Source organism: Rattus norvegicus, chromosome 2, assembly GCF_036323735.1.
Source record: "Rattus norvegicus strain BN/NHsdMcwi chromosome 2, GRCr8, whole genome shotgun sequence".
NCBI lineage: Eukaryota > Metazoa > Chordata > Mammalia > Rodentia > Muridae > Rattus > Rattus norvegicus.
The window spans coordinates 70,590,149-70,611,386 of NC_086020.1; the positions used below are offsets into that span (position 1 = coordinate 70,590,149).

Sequence of the window (21,238 nt, forward strand, 5' to 3'; positions counted from 1 at the left end):
TATGCCTGGATTTGGAAAATGTGTAAAAATATTTAAAGTTAGACATAGATATAATATACCATATATAATAATTAATTTTTCTCTCAAAGTCATAGTTTCTAATTAACTTGTAAAGTGACATCTTATTCTGACACATAGTTTTGTTAACATCCTTATATATCAAATTTTTTAAATAAATTTTATTAGAATAACACTGGAATTTGTTAAATATGTTTATTTGAAAATAGCTGTCTCCTGAGAGGCTCTGCCAGAACATGACAAATACAGAAGTGGATCCTCACACCTAACCATTGAACTGAGAATGGGGTCCCCAATGGAGGCGTTAGAGAAAGGACTGAAGGAGTTGAAGGGGTATGCCACCCCATAGGAACAACAAAACCAACATACCAGAGCTCCCAGGGACTAAACCACCATCCAAAGAGTACACATGGACAGACCCATAGCTCCAGCTGCATATGTAACAGAGGATGTTCTTGTTGGGCATCAGTGGAAGGAGAAGTCCTCGGTCCTACCAAGGCTCAATGCAACAGTGTAGGAGAATGTCAGGGCAGGAGGCAGGAAGGTGTTGGTGGGTGGGGGAACACCCTCATAGAAACTGGAGGAGTAGGGATGGGATAGGGGGTTATGGATGGCAAACCTGGAAACTAATGAAATGTAAATAAAAAATATCCAATAAAAAAAAGATGAAAAGGACAGGAATCTGCAGAACACTGAACTCAGGGTGGGTTGTGCCTTTCCTTCCTTCCTTAGAAAGTATATGCAAATAATTGTTGACTTATTATGCATAGGCACCCCAAAATAAATCTGTAGTAAATTGCATTAAAAATAGAAACATTAATAAACAAAATAACAAGTGAAAAAATATATGAATGATATACTTAAAAAGTTGTTTAACATTTAATTTAAAGTATTAAGGTTATAATAATGAGTATTAAAATAAGTTAGAATAATTTTTAATTATCTTACTTTAGTTTTTTAGGCAAAGAATAGTGTAAGTTAGTAGTAGCTGGTCTGAGATGATCAAAATGTGAATGCTTCACTCCTTCTTTAAATCAGGAAAAAGAATACCCTTGGCAGGGAAGGGAGAGGCAAAGATTAAAACAGAGACTGAAGGAACACCCATTCAGAGCCTGCCCCACATTTGGCCCATACATATACAGCCACCCAATTAGACAAGATGGATGAAGCAAAGAAGTGCAGACCGACAGGAGCCGGATGTAGATCGCTCCTGAGAGACACAGCCAGAATACAGCAAATACAGAGGCGAATGCCAGCAGCTGGTCTGAAAGGATGATGTATCTTTTGTCAAAGATGATGACCTGTTGGTGGCCAGTGCTTCGAATTTCTCAAGTAAAATTAGACCATGTTCTTGTCATCATTGTTAAGAATTTGCTTTACAGGAAGATGTGTCTGCTTATCACCATTTTCAAATTATAGCAATAATAATTGGACTCATGGTTTATGGCTGGTTTCAGTGGAGATGCTGTGTTCAGTATTGTTCTCATAGACTGTGATCTACCACAGTTTATGGTCACCTTTCACATACACAAATGTCATTTACTTCCTTTTTCTAAGATCAATGGTTCTGTTGAATATTATCTATTTTATGTTATATACAGAATCCTTGTGGGATGGGCCCACAAGGTATGTGTGGCATAGTATAACTCCTTCAGACATGTGATCCTTACGTTGCATAGAAAGCAATCTGAGCAAGTCATGGGGAGTTCTCATTAATTTCATGAATCAACATGCCTGGATTAAAGGTTGCATAGAAAGCTGGCAAACATGGGCTATGGGTAGGTCCAGAAGTAAGTGTTCAGAGTACTTGGAATAGTAGGTTATAATACAAATGAATAAATTTTGTTCACTTTTGAGGGTACATATCATCCATACCAGTGAAAGCCTGCCTGTTCAGGAGGAAATGTGCTTCCATTTAAATTTGGATACTCATCTTCTTAGGAATTAGTTCCCTGCTCCCTGAGTTTTTAGAAACAAATTAAATAATACAAGCAAACCAGCACCTCCAGCTTGTAGATGAGAGACTAGGAAAACTCTGCTTTCTAACTGCATGAGTGATTCAGTGTGTTAAATCACTGTCTTCACCTCTGTAGTTCCCATGTATGTTTATAGATACATGTCCCAAAGTAATTCACATTTCTTGTTCCCCCAAAGAATCTACACTACTACCCATGCTCATGTCCTGGCCATATCTGAACCTTGTTTTTTGTCTCATACTTGTAAATCTTGCTGCATGTTCTAGTTAATTCTGTAGAAAATTTTACAGATGTATATGTTTGAATGAACTCAAATATGCAGGTCTAGAATCCTGAAGAAGCATTCATTAGCAATAATTGAACCATTAAATTTCAAAATGTTTCCTTTGGGCCATATGGGCAAATCTTTGCAACACTTTGGTTCCAGAGTTTTGTAAAACTTTGTACTTATTGCTTATTTTGCATCTATTCTCTGATGAATCTCATACCAGGTAAATACTAACTATAAAATATTTGATAGTTTTCTTTTAGCCTTTTCAATTAACATTTCTATGCCTTAACTTTGATATATCCTTCAAATAACCCAATTTGTTCAGCATAAAGGGGAGAAATAAGTTTATTTGAAGAGTTCGAAATGTTCTGAAGACTTTTGTTGACACAAGCGTCTGTTGGTAATAATATGAAATATTAGGGATCAATAAAAGAAGAAAATTTATAGGTTAATGGGTTATGTGTTTGTATATTACGTTGGCCAGAGTTTAATTGTGGTATTTAATCTTATGTCAACTTGACACGAGAGGTATCTCACCTGAGAACTTGGCTTCATTAGATTGCCTGTGTGCAAGTCTCTGGCATTTTCTTGATATGATTGTTGTGGATGGCCACCACCCACTGGGGAGTAGGTGTGGAGTAGTACATGTCATCCAGACATGTGACCCCATATAAACAACAATGCCAACCAACCTGAGCTTCCAGGGACTAAGCAACTACCCAAAGACTATACATGAACTGACCCTGGGCTCCAACCTTATAGGTAGTAATTGAATAGCCTAGTAAGAGCACCAGTGGAAGGGGAAGCCCTTGATCCTGCCAAGGCTGAACCCCCAGTGAACGTGATCGTTGTGGGGAGGGCGGTAATGGGGGGAGGCTAGGGGGATGTTGGCCCAGAAACCGGGAAAGGGAATAACAATCGAAATGTAAATAAGAAATACCCAAGTTAATAAAGATGAAAAAAGATTCAGAAGTTTAAAAAAAATGCTTATATCCAGAGACTTGATGCCCCAGGGAGGGAAATGCTTGGGAGGGGCACCATCTCAGAGGCGAACAGGAGGGGTGAGAGTGAATTGAGAGAGGAGCAACATTTGGGATGTAAATAAATAAAATAATTAATTCATAAAAATAGAAATAAAAAAAAAAGAAAGAAATACCCAAGTTAATAAAGATGGAGAATAAAAATCATGTTCAAGCAAAGGAAACAACAAAGGACGCAGTCTCTGGATGCGAGGATGTATTTGTATCCTGTTCATCCCATGAGGGATTCATTTTTTAAAATATAAGAATCTCAAATAGTCAAGGGGCTTAGAAGGAAGTTCAGATCTCGACAACGTCAATCTGCTTTAAATGTGTGCAATGTCCTGGATCCAAACCCCAGCTCCACAATGAATAAGTAAATGCATAAAGAAATAAATAAACAAATAGACCTTTCTCAAGAGGATAAACAAAAAAAATCACATGATCTAAATCACATATTCTGATAAAGTAATGATTTCTATTGATTGACTTTTGAAAATTTATGTTCAGCTGGAGAGATGATGGCTCAGAAGTTCAGAGCACTGGCTGCTCTCCCAGTGCACAGGACAATGTGCAAGACTCGGATTCAAGTCCTAGCATCACAGGGCAGCCTGAAGCTCTCCGTAATGCCAGTTCCAAGGGCACAGACAAAAGTGCAGGCAAAATAAAAATAAATAAATAAAATATATAAAGGTGAGCTATTCTAAGTTACTGATGTCAACTTACTGAATTATCCTATGATTTCAAAGAAAGAGATGGGATGAACTCACATGAAGTCATGCAGGTATAATTTTACTAAAGTAAAAAGTGACACTTAAATTTATGTGCTTGCTATTATATAATAATAATATTTGAATATAAGTTACATAGGTGTAATTATTAAAATGAATGAAAATAATCTACCTTATACATAGTTATATAAATATTTCAAATATCCAAACTATACAATAACACAGTAAAAACAAACTGTCAACTCTCCTCCAACTTTCACTCCCTGGGATGTGGTTGTTCTATTACCATCTAAAATAGGATATCATGATGCTTCTTCTTGGCACAGAGACTTCTTTCTGTCTATTGCATTGAATTTATTGTAAAAAATATGTAATATTTAATATCTCACTGTGGATTTGACAGGCACTTAAGCATATGACCATTTTTAAATTTAATTGTATTTTTCTAACGTATAAAGTTAGAAATTTTAACTCCAGTCCAGTGTTCCTTTTAAGTTTTGTTTAATTCTTCTTTTCTTTAGTCCAGTTGTCAACAAAAATCTATGCACACAAATTGTCTCTCATATTAACAATCTAAAACACAGGGAATTATTAGAGAAAATTTAAAATGGAGTTGAGTATCCACAGTTGAAGTTGCCCACTAAATAACAATTATCAATGTGGCTTTTTCCTATATAATTTTTACTTAGCCAATTAAATAAATTGAATTAACATGTAGTAACAAGGACTTTAAAATAAAGCTAAGAAGATGTTTATTTTGATGATAAAAAATTTCAGCTATTACAATATTTTTAAATTCAACAATGTATTTTAATTGATCTCCAAGAATCCAGACTTACAATTCAGTACCACTTTCCTGACATACACAAGACCATACTCCTAGCAAGAGAAAAGTATATGTGATTAACTAAGACAATTCTGTATAATTGATGAAATAGGTTACATACTTTATCGCCTCTTTTCTCTGACTCACACATTCTAATTCTTTAGGATGTTTTTTCTTCTACTGATTGCTTGGAAATTTATAAAAATCTTGACTCTTAAAGATTATACATATGTCAAATGCTTGAATTACCCTAGATCCCTAGAACAAACGAAACTCAAGACGGATGATCAAAATGTGAATGCTTCACTCCTTCTTTAAATGAGGAAAAAGAATACTCTTGGCAGGGAAGGGAGAGGCAAAGATTAAAACAGAGACTGAAGGAACACCCATTCAGAGCCTGCCCCACATGTGGCCCATACATATACAGCCACCCAATTAGACAAGATGGATGAAGCAAAGAAGTGCAGACCGACAGGAGCCGGATGTAGATCGCTCCTGAGAGACACAGCCAGAATACAGCAAATATAGAGGCGAATGCCAGCAGCAAACCACTGAACTGAGAATAGGTCCCCTATTGAAGGAATCAGAGAAAGAACTGGAAGAGCTTGAAGGGGCTCGAGACCCCAAAAGTACAACAATGCCAAGCAACCAGAGCTTCCAGGGACTAAGCCACTACCTAAAGACTATACATGGACTGACCCTGGACTCTGACCCCATAGGTAGCAATGAATATCCTAGTAAGAGCACCAGTGGAAGGGGAAGCCCTGGGTCCTGCTAAGACTGAACCCCCAGTGAACTAGTCTATGGGGGGAGGGCGGCAATGGGGGGAGGGTTGGGAGGGGAACACCCATAAGGAAGGGGAGGGGGAGGGGGATGTTTGCCCGGAAACCGGGAAAGGGAATAACACTCGAAATGTATATAAGAAATACTCAAGTTAATAAAAAAAAAAAATCAAAAAAAAAAAAAAAGATTATACATATGTCAACCAATTTCTACTCAGTCTTGGTGCGTATAGGGAACTGGTTCTGAAAAATAAGATCAAACTGAGCATATGTGTCTACTTCCTTATGTCTCAGAATAATGCTGCTATAGAAACCAGGGACGGCTGAGTATGGTCACACACACATGTGCTTCTTATGCTCACTCTCAGGAGAGAAAGGCTAAAGGAGATCATGTTTGAGGATAATTAGTACAACACAGAACATTTTCAGGGAACCACAGAGTAAGATTATGTTTGACAAAAAAATAATCTTGACCACCTATTACATTTATTCATTAATTTACTTTTATGAAACAAGATCTGTCTGCCTAACCCATTCTGATCTAGAACGCATAATCCTCCCCAATCATCTTCACCACATGTACAGATTACATGTATTCCTGACCATCTAATAATTTCTAAAATAATTTTTTTTGCATTCACAACAGGGAGCAAGCTGTTTTGAGAGAGGTCCAAGTTTTAATTATTCTGCATAGGCTCAATGGCCAGCCTGTCCTGGGTCAGGAAGATTTTACTGCCAGTGTAAAGTGGGCACAGGGGTTAGATCACTGAAGCATCTGAATAGCCACAAGGTGAAGTTGACAGATGTTCCACTGCCTGAACCAGAATTTCCTAGAGCTTTTATATGGTGTCTAGAATGGCTATTCGTAAAGCAGTGTTTCCCAAAGCCCCAGTTGTTTTTATGTTGTGGCCAGAGGCTACTGCTTAAGTGACAGTGTGATGGTTTCCACAACTGGAATAGATCTGAAGTGTGAGGCATTAAAGCAGCCTTGGCTGTCATCATGACATTTCCTTGGAACATGGGAAAAGCAGTAGTTTGATTGACAACCTCCCTTTCTTCTAGGAAAGCAGCTTGACTAAAATTGCAATTGAAGCAGTACTGGGTGGGATTCTAGAAGTGCTACAATGTTGCCCAGCCAGAGCTATGAGAATTACAATAATGACCTCTTGATCTGACCTGAGACTCTGAGACTCTGCCTGACCTGGGGCAGTTGCTCTTGTGCCGAAGTGCAGGGTTGTTAACCACTGTTAATTGTGGAGCATAGCTGCTTGCTGTCATCACACTTGACAGCTGCAGCCTTTACAGAAGAAGACATGACAATACAAGCTTGCCAAAGCTCAATGTAACATTAATATACCGCTATGATAAATTCTGTCTAGCAATTAACCCATTGCTAATGCCCTCACAGGGAAAACGATATAATCTAAGAAGTTCAAGCTTACCTTCATTTGTGTTATTGTAGGAATACAAAGGATAATACCCACTTTGGAAGGAAACTTGGTAGCTTCTGACAAGCTACTAATGTCCATATGAACCATCCTGTACTAATACTCACCAAATGGTTTTAAAAACAAACACAGGGTTGGGGATTTAGCTCAGTGGTAGTGCGCTTGCCTAGGAAGTGCAAGGCCCTGGGTTCGGTCCCCAGCTCCGAAAAAAAAAGAACCAAAAAAAAAAAACCCAAAAAACAAAACAAACACACACACACACACACACACACACACACACACACACACACACACACACAATATAAAATCCTCCACAGGGATATCTGTGACAATTGGTCTAGCGTAGGAGAATAGATATAAACAGACACTGGAGTGAGGGATATCCCTACTTAAATAAGTCAACCTGTCCTCTCACTACTGCAATAGTAAATATCTGTCATTAAAGCATTGTCAAGATCTAGAATAAATTTTGGTGGCATTGCATTATAATTAGCATATCCTCAGCCTTCACAAATATTAAAGGTATCAAGAGTGTAGATGACCACTTTCCATGGGGAATGGACTATATGAAAATTATTTGGGCTGTCACCTCAGTTTTAGAGTGAATATAAAAATCTTCATGAGCTATTTTCTTATACAAAGTGGTAAAATGTTTGAGTAAGAGAACATACCAGAAACAATTGTAAATTAAGAGTGGACCGTTATGTCAAATGCCTCTATGACAAACTATAAAAAGTAATGTGATTAACAGAATTTTTATGAAGTAGAGAAAATCATTTTGGCAGGTATTTTAAAGAACTGAATACTACACCACATAAATTAAATTAAAAGGCATAAAATTACCAAATAGACTTTCCTGACAAAGAAAATACTGCCATGTTTATGTAGCTCAATCTAATGTTTACATTCGGAATCTCACTTTTCTCCAAGGATGAGGAATAAATGAAATTTCTACTGAGCTTGATTAGTAGAATGATTCAAAGGAGGATGTAACCCACAAACTTTTATTTACTGTGAAGAAAATAAAAACCTAATGTCCTGAAGTAACACTTAGAAAACAAAAGTCAAGGAGAAATATGGTACTAGAAGATGCCATTCGCATCATCGTATTCTGTCTTTATGTATGTATTGGCTGGTTTTGTGTATCAGGTTGACACAAGCTTGAGTCACGAGAGTGGAAAGATCCTCGGCTGAGGAAATATCTTTATGAGATTCAGATGTAGGATACTTTCTCAATTAACGATCAATGGGAAGGAACCCAGCCATTGTGGGTAGTGTCATCCTAGGACTGAAGATTCTTGATTTTATAAGAAAGCAGGTTGAGCAAGCCATTGAGGGAGGCCAGTAAATGGCACCCTTCTGTAGCCTGTGCATCAGATCCTGCCTCCAGATTCCAGCATATGTCCTATTTTCAATGATGTACTATGGTCTGGAACAGTAAGCTGAATAAACCCTTTCCTTTCTCAATTAGTTTTTGGTTGTATTTTTTTTATCATGACAATAAAAAACATAACTAAGCCAATATATGCCTTCAAAATGATATTTGGGGAAGATACTGATATAAAGAATTAAGGGACTGGATGTATCAACTGAGACCTGTGGCCACACATTCAGGAATATTAAAAAGAATGTGGGGAATGAGATGGAGGAATTATAAATTTCCTAAGTCCCAAGAATCACAGACAGATGAGCTGAAAATATAGAGGCTTATACATTATCTAGGGAAAATGAAATTCTCCAGAGTCATTAAATGTTCATAGAAAATGAGGACTAATTTTACTTTACAAGTAATTTTATCTCCTGCATAACAATCTTATGAGGTGGACATTTTAAAGAAGGAAATGGCTTCCAAAGTGAATTTCAAAGAAAAGTCATGAGATGATAGACCTAAAAAATAATGAGTATGGAATCATTAATGTACAGATTTTAGTAAAATGTATAGGCAAAATACTCCAAATTGTTAAATGGGACTAAAAACTAGCTATAAAAAATGTGAGAAGGTTGGGGATAAAAGGAAACAGAGTGTTAAGATTCTACATAGAGATATTGAGGGAATATTAATGTTACTATTGAGTAATAAATACAACTGATTAAAAAAAAAGAAATAAACATCCAGGTTAAGAAAAGTTATCATTACCAAGTTAAGCAGAATAGTATAAGAATATAAACTACAAAGTATTCGGATTATTATCAGTATATATCAAGCATTTGTGTGCTTGTGATACTGAAACCATTAGAGTAACATAATAAATTGAGAACTGAATACACTGCACTTCTCAAAGCAATCTGACAGCAACAAGAATATTGGGAAAACAAAGTGTATAGACATCCTCACAAATGAATAAAATCTCATACCTAGTCAGAAATACTCAGAAATAATAAGAGTAACCTTAGAGTTCAGACTGATAGGTTCCCAAATAACCAGGCAAGGAAATTTCATTCAGAGAAAACATTGAAATGATCTTTATTACAGAATAAGATCACTAAGCATACCTTGCTGAGAAAAATCAAGGGATGCACAGCATAGCAATAAGTTTGGAACTATTGTTGCCAAGGTGACTAATGTTGGAGTAAAATTGAAAGAGCAAGGCCATTAGCATTTTCCTTTTTCTGCTCCAGACCACAAATAGAGACACTTGATCTTAGTTGGAGAAGTGAGTGTCAGAGCTGGGAATCAAGACCAAAAGATTGTTCTTGGGAGTGAATTATTTTCAAAAGGTTAGGGACATCTCACACCCAGAAAGAAGACACTGGTGCATAAATCCTGACATCATAGATTGCCTTTTCCATATATGATCAAGAGAGTGACCACGGCAATGTGGATAGTGACAGGAATAAGACTGCTCAGTAACAACTAAAAAAGTCTAAGTGAAAGCAATTTTAACAAACAAAATTAAACAATGTAAATAGTAAACACAGGAATTTCAAATAAATACAATAAATCTTTCCAAAATTATCATTTGATATTGAAAATAAAACTTCATTAAAGCAGATTAAGTTATATCTTGAAAATTAAATTGTTTTGAAAATTAAAGTTTTATTACATGTATTATTTCATAACTTTAAAATAATTGCCTTTTTTTAGTGGAGAAAACGATATATCCTTTACTTAGTGATTGTCTTCAACCTCTTCACCCTTCTTGTATTCTTCCTTCTTCTGCTTCTTCTCTTTCTCCTCCTCATCCAATTTCATCCTCCTTTCTGTTTTAAGTTCTAATGTTCCCACGAGGTATAGATGCACTCCACACTCTATCGCTGAACCTATCTTTAGTTCCCTTATGGATACCCTGGAGCTGAATTTTCATTTCTCTGAGCTGCCTGAGATGGGTAACAGCATCTCTGCTTGTGTCCTCATGAAGAACAATACCTGTTCTAGCCCGCTGAGAAAACATTCTAACCCCCTATAGCTTTTATGAAGTAAGCAGTTACTTCAGTGGAAATGAAATGTCCTTACCTATTTTCAAAACAGTGTTAATTCTATAAAAAAAATTAATATCATATCAAGATACTCAACAAAATTCCTTGAACTTACATTTTTGTAAGCATAGAATTTAGTGAAAATGAGCAAAATTTTAGAGGACATTTATATGTGAGACTATCTAAATGCACAACAAACTTATATTGAAGCTTAAATTTTGACTGTGCTGATCACATATGCAGACATAACATTTCCATACTCATTTCTCATACTAAATCCGCTAACTCCAAATGTAACATTTTTGGAATATGTATCATTTTACCTACTGAACAGTAGATAGTACTCATTATTTGGAAGTCAATAGTTTAAGAATGAGTGAAAGATTATTTGCTTACAAAGTTGTTTAAAATATGTTGTTTTGTGTAAATAATGCCATATCTTTATCAAATGAAATTTTAAAACAAGTACCTGATCTGGCAGGTCACTTAGTGGAAGAGAAAATGTCTAGCCATGAAGAGGCTAAGGATTCAGCAATATATAATTGCTAATACTGAAAGTCTTCTCAATACACTAGTCTACCATATGGAATAATTAAGCAATACTGAACAGTCATCGTCAATGCAATTATAAATTAGCTCTAACAAGTAAGTATATAGAAGCTGGATACTTTAAAATGTTTAAAGTGCAGAGTAAAAAATGGTCTCTTTGACATCCTGCAGCTTTTAGCCAGCTTCTTCTCACCATACGTGAAGATTCAGATTTTGAAATTATTAAGAGATTGCCTGACATCTAGTGGGCACTTCCTAAATACTTGCTAAGTTATGTACAGAGAGATGGAGGGAAATGAAGAGGAGAGCAATCTCCACAATATATTCACAACTCTAAATGGCTCGCAGGAAGAATGAGGACGCGGTCACCTCAGTAGCTCTAGAGTAAACACAGGAAACATGACTTCAGAGGCTAATCCAAAAGAGTGTTTGGAGACATTTCATTACAAAAATAAACAAATGTTTTAAAAGTGAGATACAACATAATATGTGGATCAGAAAATAGAAGGTTTTGATGTGAATAGGAGTTATTTTTGTATCTAAGGGATTTTAGAAACAATTCTTACTTTATTAAGGAAGCAAACACTAAAGGACTTCACCATGCATAGACAATTTCAAGAGAGAATTGTACAACGAAGTGCACGACTCACCAGGACCTGCTCAGAATGCATGCAACAAGATCAATACTTGTTTTAATGCTAGAATTTGCTGCACATTATTTTAAATGAAAATCTTTCACAATTATAATTAAACTGCATTTACCTTCAAAGTCTATTAAAACATCATTTTCAATAAACCTATCTGTTTATTTTTATTGTTTATAGCACGTGATTTTTTTTAAGAACTGTCTCTGCTGTCTAGCTGCAGGAATCTCAAAAGTAATGTTGTCTAGGTATGTAATTTCATATTAACCCCAATCATGTCCCTGGGCAAGTCCTGCTCTTAATGATTTTTCTAGACCATCTTGTTTTTAATATACTATTGTTATTTACATATCAGGATTTCATATATATACATATACATATATATAATATATATATGATATATTGAACATATCATCCTCCACTCCTACTCCAATTGTCTGTGAACTCCCCAACCATTTCTCCTCCCCATCTATGCATTCTCTCTTTTTTAATTATTCCACTAAAAACAATTCATGCTTTCCTATATGAGTGCATAGGCTTCCACTAACTCATGAACAATCTACTGGGAGACACACCACTGAAGAAACTCTTCCCCTTAACAGTCACCAACCTCTAAAAAGGGGTGACTAGGGGTGGGGGCTCCTGAGCCCCTCCAATCCATGTTGTTTCTATGGCTGACTCTTTTGAATGTGTTGTGCAAGTTGCTGTATGTTCATGGGTGGAAAAGCTGAGCCACATCAGAATGCAGTTTTGCAATATTCTCTCAGAGGTTCACTCTGACTGTGAGAATATTCTTGCTTCTCCTTTAGCAATGTTTACCACTTTTTTTGTGATTTGTATTTGTAATGTTCCACTTGGAGGAAAAACATACACTGATTTTTACTGAAAGTTTTTGGACATTCTTCTTCCCTAATTTTCTGTTTCAACATTATTAAATCAAAATTATTCAAACAGAAGTATAAGTAAGTATCTTTATTGTTCAAACTCTATTGTTATCCATTCTTCATACTCTTAAAAATGTGTATAGATGGGAGCAGAAGTAATAAAAAATTTCTAATACTAAGTTGAATATATTCTGTGTGCTGCTGAAAAATGAACTTCCTGAGATGTGATTCCATGACAGTCAGCTGAAACTTGCGAATATTAGAAATACATGTATAGATCAGATTTATGGGGACTTGATTTCCCTTCACAGAAAAATAAAAATTCTTATGCTTTATAATTTGATGAAAGCGTAAACTTCCAAGTTATAATCTGTAACCAGACTTTGCCCATTGTGTGGTTCTTTTATCTTCCACCCTTCTTCACCCCCTTTCTACTCCTTCAAAAATCCAAACACTAGATCAGAAAAAAAACTACTTCTTGCTCTTTAGGGGATGTAGAGTTCTTTGGGGAATGTTCGGTCTTCACTGTCAGAATATCTAATTTCTTCTTTTTCTCCGTGCACTACTTCTTTAACAGCTGCAAACAACAGTAACCAACAGTAAGCAACCAACAATTAAAAACTGCCCCCCACCCCTTGGGGCCCTTCTGAAAAGTACCCAGAATTCTAACTGTTACACAGTCACAGAAACTATACGGTATGAGCAAAATCATGCCCCTGCTAGAGCATGAGGCAAATCATAACTAGCTGCTGAGGAAAATCTGAAGCAACCTGATATTCCACATTCAAAATTAAAACAAAAACATATTCTTATGTTTTTGTGCTTTTTTAAAGAAACAAAAATTCTCACTACAACCATCATTAAAGTTTAATGATTAAGATTTATATCAACTTCACAGTTATAGAGTTTAAATTTTCTCAAAATGTCAGATTGTCGTATAAAAATAGAATTAGATATCCACTTGGTTTTCCTGTATAAAAGAAACAGATGGAAGGAACACATGGATTAGATGCCAAGAAGGAGGAAATGATAATGTCTACTTTTTGTAAAAAGAGAAAATAGGATTTTAAATAAAAAGATTATTTCTGTTGTTATAATAAAAATTCTATTACTTTCTTCTATTATTTATTTTGGAAATTCTCTATTACTTTCTTCTATTATTTATTTTGGAAATTCAAATACTTCATAATCAATATTGACATTGTTGGTGTACTTAAAAAGTCTAATCACGGGGTTGGGGATTTAGCTCAGTGGTAGAGCGCTTGCCTAGGAAGCGCAAGGCCCTGGGTTCAGTCCCCAGCTCTGAAAAAAAAAAAGTCTAATCACATCAAGACTTAGGGATTCCATAATGTCGATATTAGACACATTGACAGAAAGGAATATGATTGAGTCTAATAACAGTTATATTTAATGAACCAATCTCTGAAAAATCTATATCATTGTTTCATCATCAATCTAATATTTCAAGAGAACATTGAATCAGCCATGATATTTTATGGTCCTGAATAGTTGAAAGCATATTATATACATTAATAAAATAAGATAGTTGTGCTTCACTTAGAACAATAAAGTTCTTCTCAATTTCAGGAACGAGGAACTTTATGTGCTGTTAAGTACACAAACCTGTGTTAAATGCAGATCACTGTTAAGTGTGACAATATTGACAAAGTGTATACTGTGCTATCGTGGTTATATTCTGTGGAAACCATGGGATCTGGCTTCACAAAGAACATATAGTCTATCTAAAACTTGAAAGTGAAGTTGGGTGTTATGAATAGATAAATGTGGAGAGATATTTTAAGCAGCAGAGATGACACTTGAAAAGGAAGGAAGCAGAAACTGAACTTTTTTTTTTTCATCAAAGAGTTTTACTTAAAGAATGAGGATGTTGATCTTTGCTTTAAGTCCTGTAGGATCAAAGTTAAATCTATTCAAAATATACTTTCTTGATTCTCTGCTCCCTTTCTTCTTCAGAATTCTTCTACCAGACAATTTGTTTACAAAAGTAATGGCAGCATAATGTGTGTGTGTGTGTGTGTGTGTGTGTGTGTGTGTGTATTTCCACCACTGATAATAAAATTTTTTGTGCATGAATACTTCTCTCAGGAGGCTTCTGTTCTCCTGCCTTCTAGAAGTTGGTAGTACACATGTGGACCCAATCCTAATCAGGTAGTCAGGTGCTTGAATACCTACTCATTTTTCTTCCGAGTCTGGACCATTGCATAGATGATTACATAGTCACAAAATTACAAAATCTTAATCAGCCTGCCATGACAGCTAACTTTATATGTCAACATAAAAACTAAAATTATCATGATTAATTGTTTGGCTCAACCTCAGAAGCCATAAAGGTGTGTGGATGTCCTACTTTAAAAGGAAGAATGAGAATGAAAAAAAGGGAGAGGGAGAACTATCATACAAAACTATTCAGATATGAAAAAAAACCCACATAACTTTTGACATCTGAGAGACACTAAACATATTGAGTGAGCTACATCTTCTGTTCTTAATGATAATATCTAGTTTCTTTGTTATGTTGGCTGTATGGAATAGTACGCCCTTATAATGTACTGCAGAACATCGTGTGTACATTCTACATCGATGCTCTCTACATGGCTTCGAGAATGATTGTGTAGAAGTCCAAATGATACTAAGAATAACAGGAGAAACAGATGACATTTAAGTGTATTTCAGCAGTCCCTGATTGCATAATTAAAAAAAATAAGTAAACTTATACAATCCATATATGGTATACATGCAAATATGGAGTTTTAAGGTTCTATGTATATGAGTATATAAAATGAAAGTCAGTAAGTGTCAAATAATTATTCCCCGTAATAGTTTTTATAGAACATAAACAAGATTTAAAAAGAATACCTCATTTTCTTCTCTGACACTGTAATAAAATTTTCATATCTAGCTTTTAAAATAGTTTGAGAGCTACAGTGATTTTAAATCAACACTTTCATATTAGATTAGTGATAGCTCATTATTTACTTGAACAATCCACACCATTACATGTATATGTGGGCTTCCTCTTTTTCTGTGTGCATGTGCATTTTGGTCTGGATCTTATGTGAAATTCTTGAATTCTGCTGAAACCCAGATTTCTTTGAGAGGTGTTCCCTCAGCATCTTATCTATCTGAAGGGTGTGTCAACTCTGAACTATTGGCATTATGAGTGGACACATCCTCTTACAGTAAGATTCATACTCTGTGCTGGCTACTTTTGACACATGCTATATGTCTTTCAAGTAGTTCAATAAAGTACTTAGCTGGATGTATAATAAAATGAGTAACTGATGGATGAATATGTAAAAATAGGTAGCAAATGGCAGAAATGTTATTATTTAAAAGCTGACAAAATGATGATTAATTAATTTATTATTTTTCATTGTATAAGTTAAGAATATGTGTAATGAGAACTAGGTTAAGAAAAATCTCATTTAATGTAATATCTTGATTGTATTAATTATAGTCTCAAAAGGCTTTATATATTCTAAAAAATAATAAAAGCATGTTTCATATAATACATTCAATGGATAATTTAGAGCCTTTGAAATTCAGCGCATAATTATTCAAAATTCTACTTAGCTTTATATTTTTGACCCAAGTCATAAAATGAAGAAAAATTAAAAATTCTAACTCTAGGCAAAAATAAGTATCCTACTAATTATCATGCCTCAATTATATTTTACAAGCATAAAATTCAAATATGAATAAAGAATATTGCATAGCCTAATTATCCAAAAATAAAGAAAATAGATTTGTACAAAAATAATGACTCTATAACAGTCATAAAATGAAGTATAAAATACAGTTTGTTGTCAAGCAGAATAACATGTAGAAATTCAGGACTCCCCTTCATGATAAAAGTCCTGGAAAGATCAGGAATTCAAGGCCCATACCTAAACATAGTAAAAGCAATATATGACAAACCAGTAGTTAACACTAAACTAAATGGAGAGAAACCTGAAGCAATTTCACTAAAATTCAGGGACTAGACAAGGCTGCCCACTGGAAATCAGTCGAAGTTCCTCAAAAAATTGAATATTGTACTACCTGAGGACCCAGCTATACCACTTCTGGGCATATATCCAAAAGATACTACAACATACAAAAAAGTAACGTGTTCCACTATGTTCATAGCAGCCTTATTTATAATAGTCAGAAGCTGGAAAGAACCCAGATGCCCTTCAACAGAGGAATGGATACAGAAAATATGGTACATCTACACAATGGAGTACTACTCAGCTATCAAAAACAATGACTTCATGAAATTCATAGGTAAATGGATAGAACTAGAAAATATCCTGCATGAGTTAACAGAAAAATACACACAGTATGTACTCGCTGATAAGTGGATATTAGCCCAAAAGCTCGAATTACTTAAGATACAATCCATAGTCCAGATGAAGCTCAAGAAAAAGGATGACCAAAGTGCGGATGCTTCACTCCTTAAAAGGGGGAACAAAAATATTCAGAGGAGGGGTTATGGAGGCAAAGCTTGGAACAGAGACTGAAAAATGGCCATTCAGATCCTGCCCCACATGTGGCCCTTATCTATACAGCCACCAAAATGAGATAAGATTGATGAAGCTAAGAAGTGCATGGTGACAGGAACCAGATATAGATATCCCCTGAGAGACACAGCCAGAGCATGTCAAATACAGAGGCGAATGCTAGCAGCAAACCATTGACCTGAACGGGACCCCCATTGAAGGAATTAGAGAAAGGATTCAAAGAGCTGAAGCGGCTTGCAACCCCATAAGAACAACAATGCCAACCAATCAGGGCTTCCTGGGACAAAACCACTACCCAAAGACTATACATGGACTGACCCATGGCTCCAGCTGCATATGTACCAGAGGAAGGCCTTGTTGGGTACCTATGGAAGGAGAAGCCCTTGGTCCTGCCAAAGTTGGACCCCCAGTGTAAGAGAATGGCTGGAGTGGGGGAGTGTTGGAAGGGGAAAGGATGGGGAGGGGAACATCCTTATAGAAGAAGGGGAGGGGGCTTATATCAGGGAAACCCGGAAAGGGAATAACATTTGAAATGTAAATAAAAAATATCCAATAAAAGAAAAAGTTAGATTATTTTTATTTTTAATTATGTACATGTCTGTGTGTGGGTATGCGGGATGACTATACCTTATTAATAAATGTAGCTACATAGAGTTAGAGTACATAAGATAAATCTATATGTCATTCCCATTATTAAAAATCTGCTGTAAACATAACTTTCATTCAACAGAATTATCATCTTAGAGGCTTCCAAATGCTGAGTAAGTTCACCATTTCTAGTTTTTTTTTTTTTCTGATTTCTGGGTAGCTAAGTTAATTCAGGTGTTCTGATGCTAACCCCTCTCTGAGCTGTCTGATTCAATCTGGCTTCTCTCAGCTTCTCAATGAAATGCTCTGCTTGACCTCAAAATAATTCTAACGATTTGCTTGAATTTTTTGGCTGTTTTTACTCTCTGGCTTCCACATCCTCTGCTGATCTGCACTGAAATGCATGGCCTCAGGAACAAACTCAACTCCACTGCACTGACTCCCAACTCACTACTGAACTGACTCCAGCTGACTAATTCACAATTTACTCCAGCTGAGGTGATTAGTGAGCTGACTCCTTCCCTGCACTGCTCATAATTAGCTCTTCTCCTGAGAGCTGGGAGTGTCCTATCTCTGCTCATTCTGTCAAATCTTTTTTCTGATACATCACTTTGTAACATCTTTGTTTGGAATTAAATGTATGCACTAAAGGATTCCAACCCAAGGAATTAAAAGTGGGTCCTAAGGGTATGTCTGCATTTCAGGGAGATCACACAGACTTATAAAGTCTTTGCATGTGAAAACAGCTGGATTAAAATTCCTAGATAAACTTCTAGAGTAATACTGAAGTTATTTCTACTCCTAATTTTAAGCCATTCAAAATTCTTCTTTTGCTCAGTTTCAAAACTGCATTATTAAAGTTGAATATATATTTATAGAAACCCAGTTAAATCAAACATCATGATTAAACTCTTGATTAGAGCATAGCCATTTACTTACACACATTTTGTTGACAGTAGGGCTTCGCTAAAATGAAAACAGAAAAAATTAATGAAATAAGAGGAGTGCATGATAATGAAGGAAAAAGGCATGCTAATAACAGCATTTTGGTCTTCAGAATGTAGCCTGACTTCTTGAACTATGCTATAGAAATCCTAGCACTGATTTTAAAATACTACACGAAATGACTTTTAAGTTATACCTTTCTTTAACTGAAAAAGGCACCATTTTGTCTCTATCGTGACGACCATCAACTCAATAGGTTGCACATTGTATGTTGGAAAGAATCAAGAATATTTTTAATTAATTATTGAGTAAGGAAAAAGCACTAAAGACAAAAGACATCAGAGGGAGAAGAGAAAGAACAAAATCAATTTTGGAGGCATTATTTTCAAACAGAATTTCTAAATTCATGAGTCAGGTTATTATACTTTCTGTTTTGCCTGTGTATTATTTTTAAATGTTTGGTTATTTCTCCATGTAAGTGTGGGGATGGAGAGGATTCTACAGACTTTTCAAGTATGTTTAAGAAAACAACCTAAGATCAACTTTATTTAGCATAAATTTCAAAAATTAATATCACATAAACTCATACCACAAAGATGCCATAATTAGTTTTTCTACTAATAAATAAGCTGAGCAGCCTAAAACTAATTATATCATTCTGAAAAATTGGAAGGCAAAATGTCTCTCCAACTCTCCCGATGAGTCAACAGAGCAGAATAATAAGGCAAAGTATCAATTTAGCCGTCATAGATCAAATAAGCACAAATATCCAGTACAATTTATTAACCAGATGAACTTTTATTAAAGGTCAAAAATACTTGCGTTAAATGTTAAACTCACTCTTCCATTATAATTGAATATCTGGTACAAGGAAATATTTTTTTCTTAATTTTAACATCAGATTTAAATGTAAGGAAACTATTTTTATAAAATCTTAGCAGTGATGGCAGAATCCTTAAGAGGAACATTCAGTTGTTCCTGCGCTGCCTGAGAACTCTTGCTTGATTAGGACAATGGGTTTTCTTCACCTTAGGTCTTTACTGTTAGGCAATAGGAATTACTGCTTGAAATACCGTACACTGGGAGATTTCCAATATACCATGAGCAGAGTAGCTATAAATTGCAGGAAATCTATTTTGAGACACCATAGGGTAAAGTTACAGTAAGACTGATGAAGGTTAAATAACACATATTTTTTGGGCAAAGCTACAAATCTATAGTAGTTGAAACCAGTAAAAGTGGGTAATATTTGCTATTGTAAAACAAAGAAAAGCTTGTTTGGTATTTGCAAGTGTAGTATGGTTTTGCACACCAATGAAACTTGGGATGAATGAGAACTTCCTTTCGATGGCATTTACTGTATCTCTCACCCAGTTTATTCTGGGCATATTCAGTGTTTGTGTTTATCTACCTGTAAACTAACTGTACAAAGCTTCTTTAGAGTAAATAAAAATCCTTTGGGAAATAATGGATAAAATTTTCTCAGATAGCATGTGTGCCACAATCTGCATGCTGTCGTGAAAAAAATATTTCAATGATGTTAACAACTCTTGGTAGAAACCAAGATTAATGAGATGAATTAAAGGCCACAGTGCAAATAAACCTCAGAAGATGCCCTACCCAAGCAGAAGTCAAGACCATGTTTAAGGAAAGGACCCATGAGGTGAGAGTCATGCTATGCAGTAATTGTTAATTACTATTAAGAAGTGCATTGAATTACCAGTAAAAATGGGATTCCTTCCCTATTCTATTTGATACTGCTTATCTGTCGAGGATATGTCCTTTGTTCTGGCCTCCTTCACATTGATTTTTAAACATATTCTTTTAATTTTGTCCTCAGAAAGTAATTCCGATTTAGTCTGTTTTATTTTCCTTTTTATTATCGCGTATTTATTATACAATATTTTGGGTTTCATGCACGTGTTATGGGCATTCATCGTATTTACATTCCTATGAATTCTCTTGATCACTTTCCTAATCTTTGCTAATCCCCTTCCTCTTCCTAAATAGGCTTCTTTTTTCTGCTTTCATTAAGCATGAACTATATCATACATACAGTGAGAAATGAGTAACATTTGTCCTTCTCAGTTTGACTTGCCCATGGTACTATAAATCAGTTTGTAACTCGAAAATTTTTTTAATATCTTGTGATAGTTTTATAAAGCAAAGAATTTTAGAAAATAGGTTTAGTGTCTTCGGACTTAAGGATCACACATATTTCCTAATGACCGTGATTAAATTAATATCTCAGTCTGGGCCAAAGTATGGATAAATTTCTTGCAGAGTCCCTGGCAGTGTTGCTCCAAGATCTGGAGCTCCTCTGATATAGAGGACTTATGTTTATAAGTTTAAAGATTATTTTCCCATTGCCCCTGAGGGACAGGGACAGTAAGCGGAGCCCAGCATAATTTTGAAAGCAGGCTACTCGTTGTTCTATGAGTAATACAATCTTTTATCTCAGTCCTGTAATCTCTGCTATCTGCTATAGTCTTTGAAAGTGTGGAAGTTGGAAGACCACATTTATATGCTCCCCCTTTATGGAGGGACATTTCAATCATGCATCACAACAGGAAAACATACAGAGACTATACTTAGGACATTCAAATTTATTGTTTGA

The 21,238-nt window shown here is 35.4% G+C and overlaps 1 long non-coding RNA gene across 3 annotated transcripts in view; it reads right to left on the minus strand.

The window, feature by feature from the left end:
* Window positions 1–21,238, minus strand: part of LOC102553625 (uncharacterized) — a 161,236-nt gene that overhangs the window by 84,571 nt on the left and 55,427 nt on the right. Inside the window, exon 3 of one of the 3 annotated variants that reach the window (XR_351476.4) lies at window positions 12,641–13,142. The exons of the other annotated variants lie outside the window; for them this stretch is intronic. This is a non-coding gene — a long non-coding RNA (uncharacterized LOC102553625). Of the gene's footprint in view, window positions 1–12,640; window positions 13,143–21,238 lie in introns of those variants that run through there. 3 annotated transcript variants of the gene reach the window in all.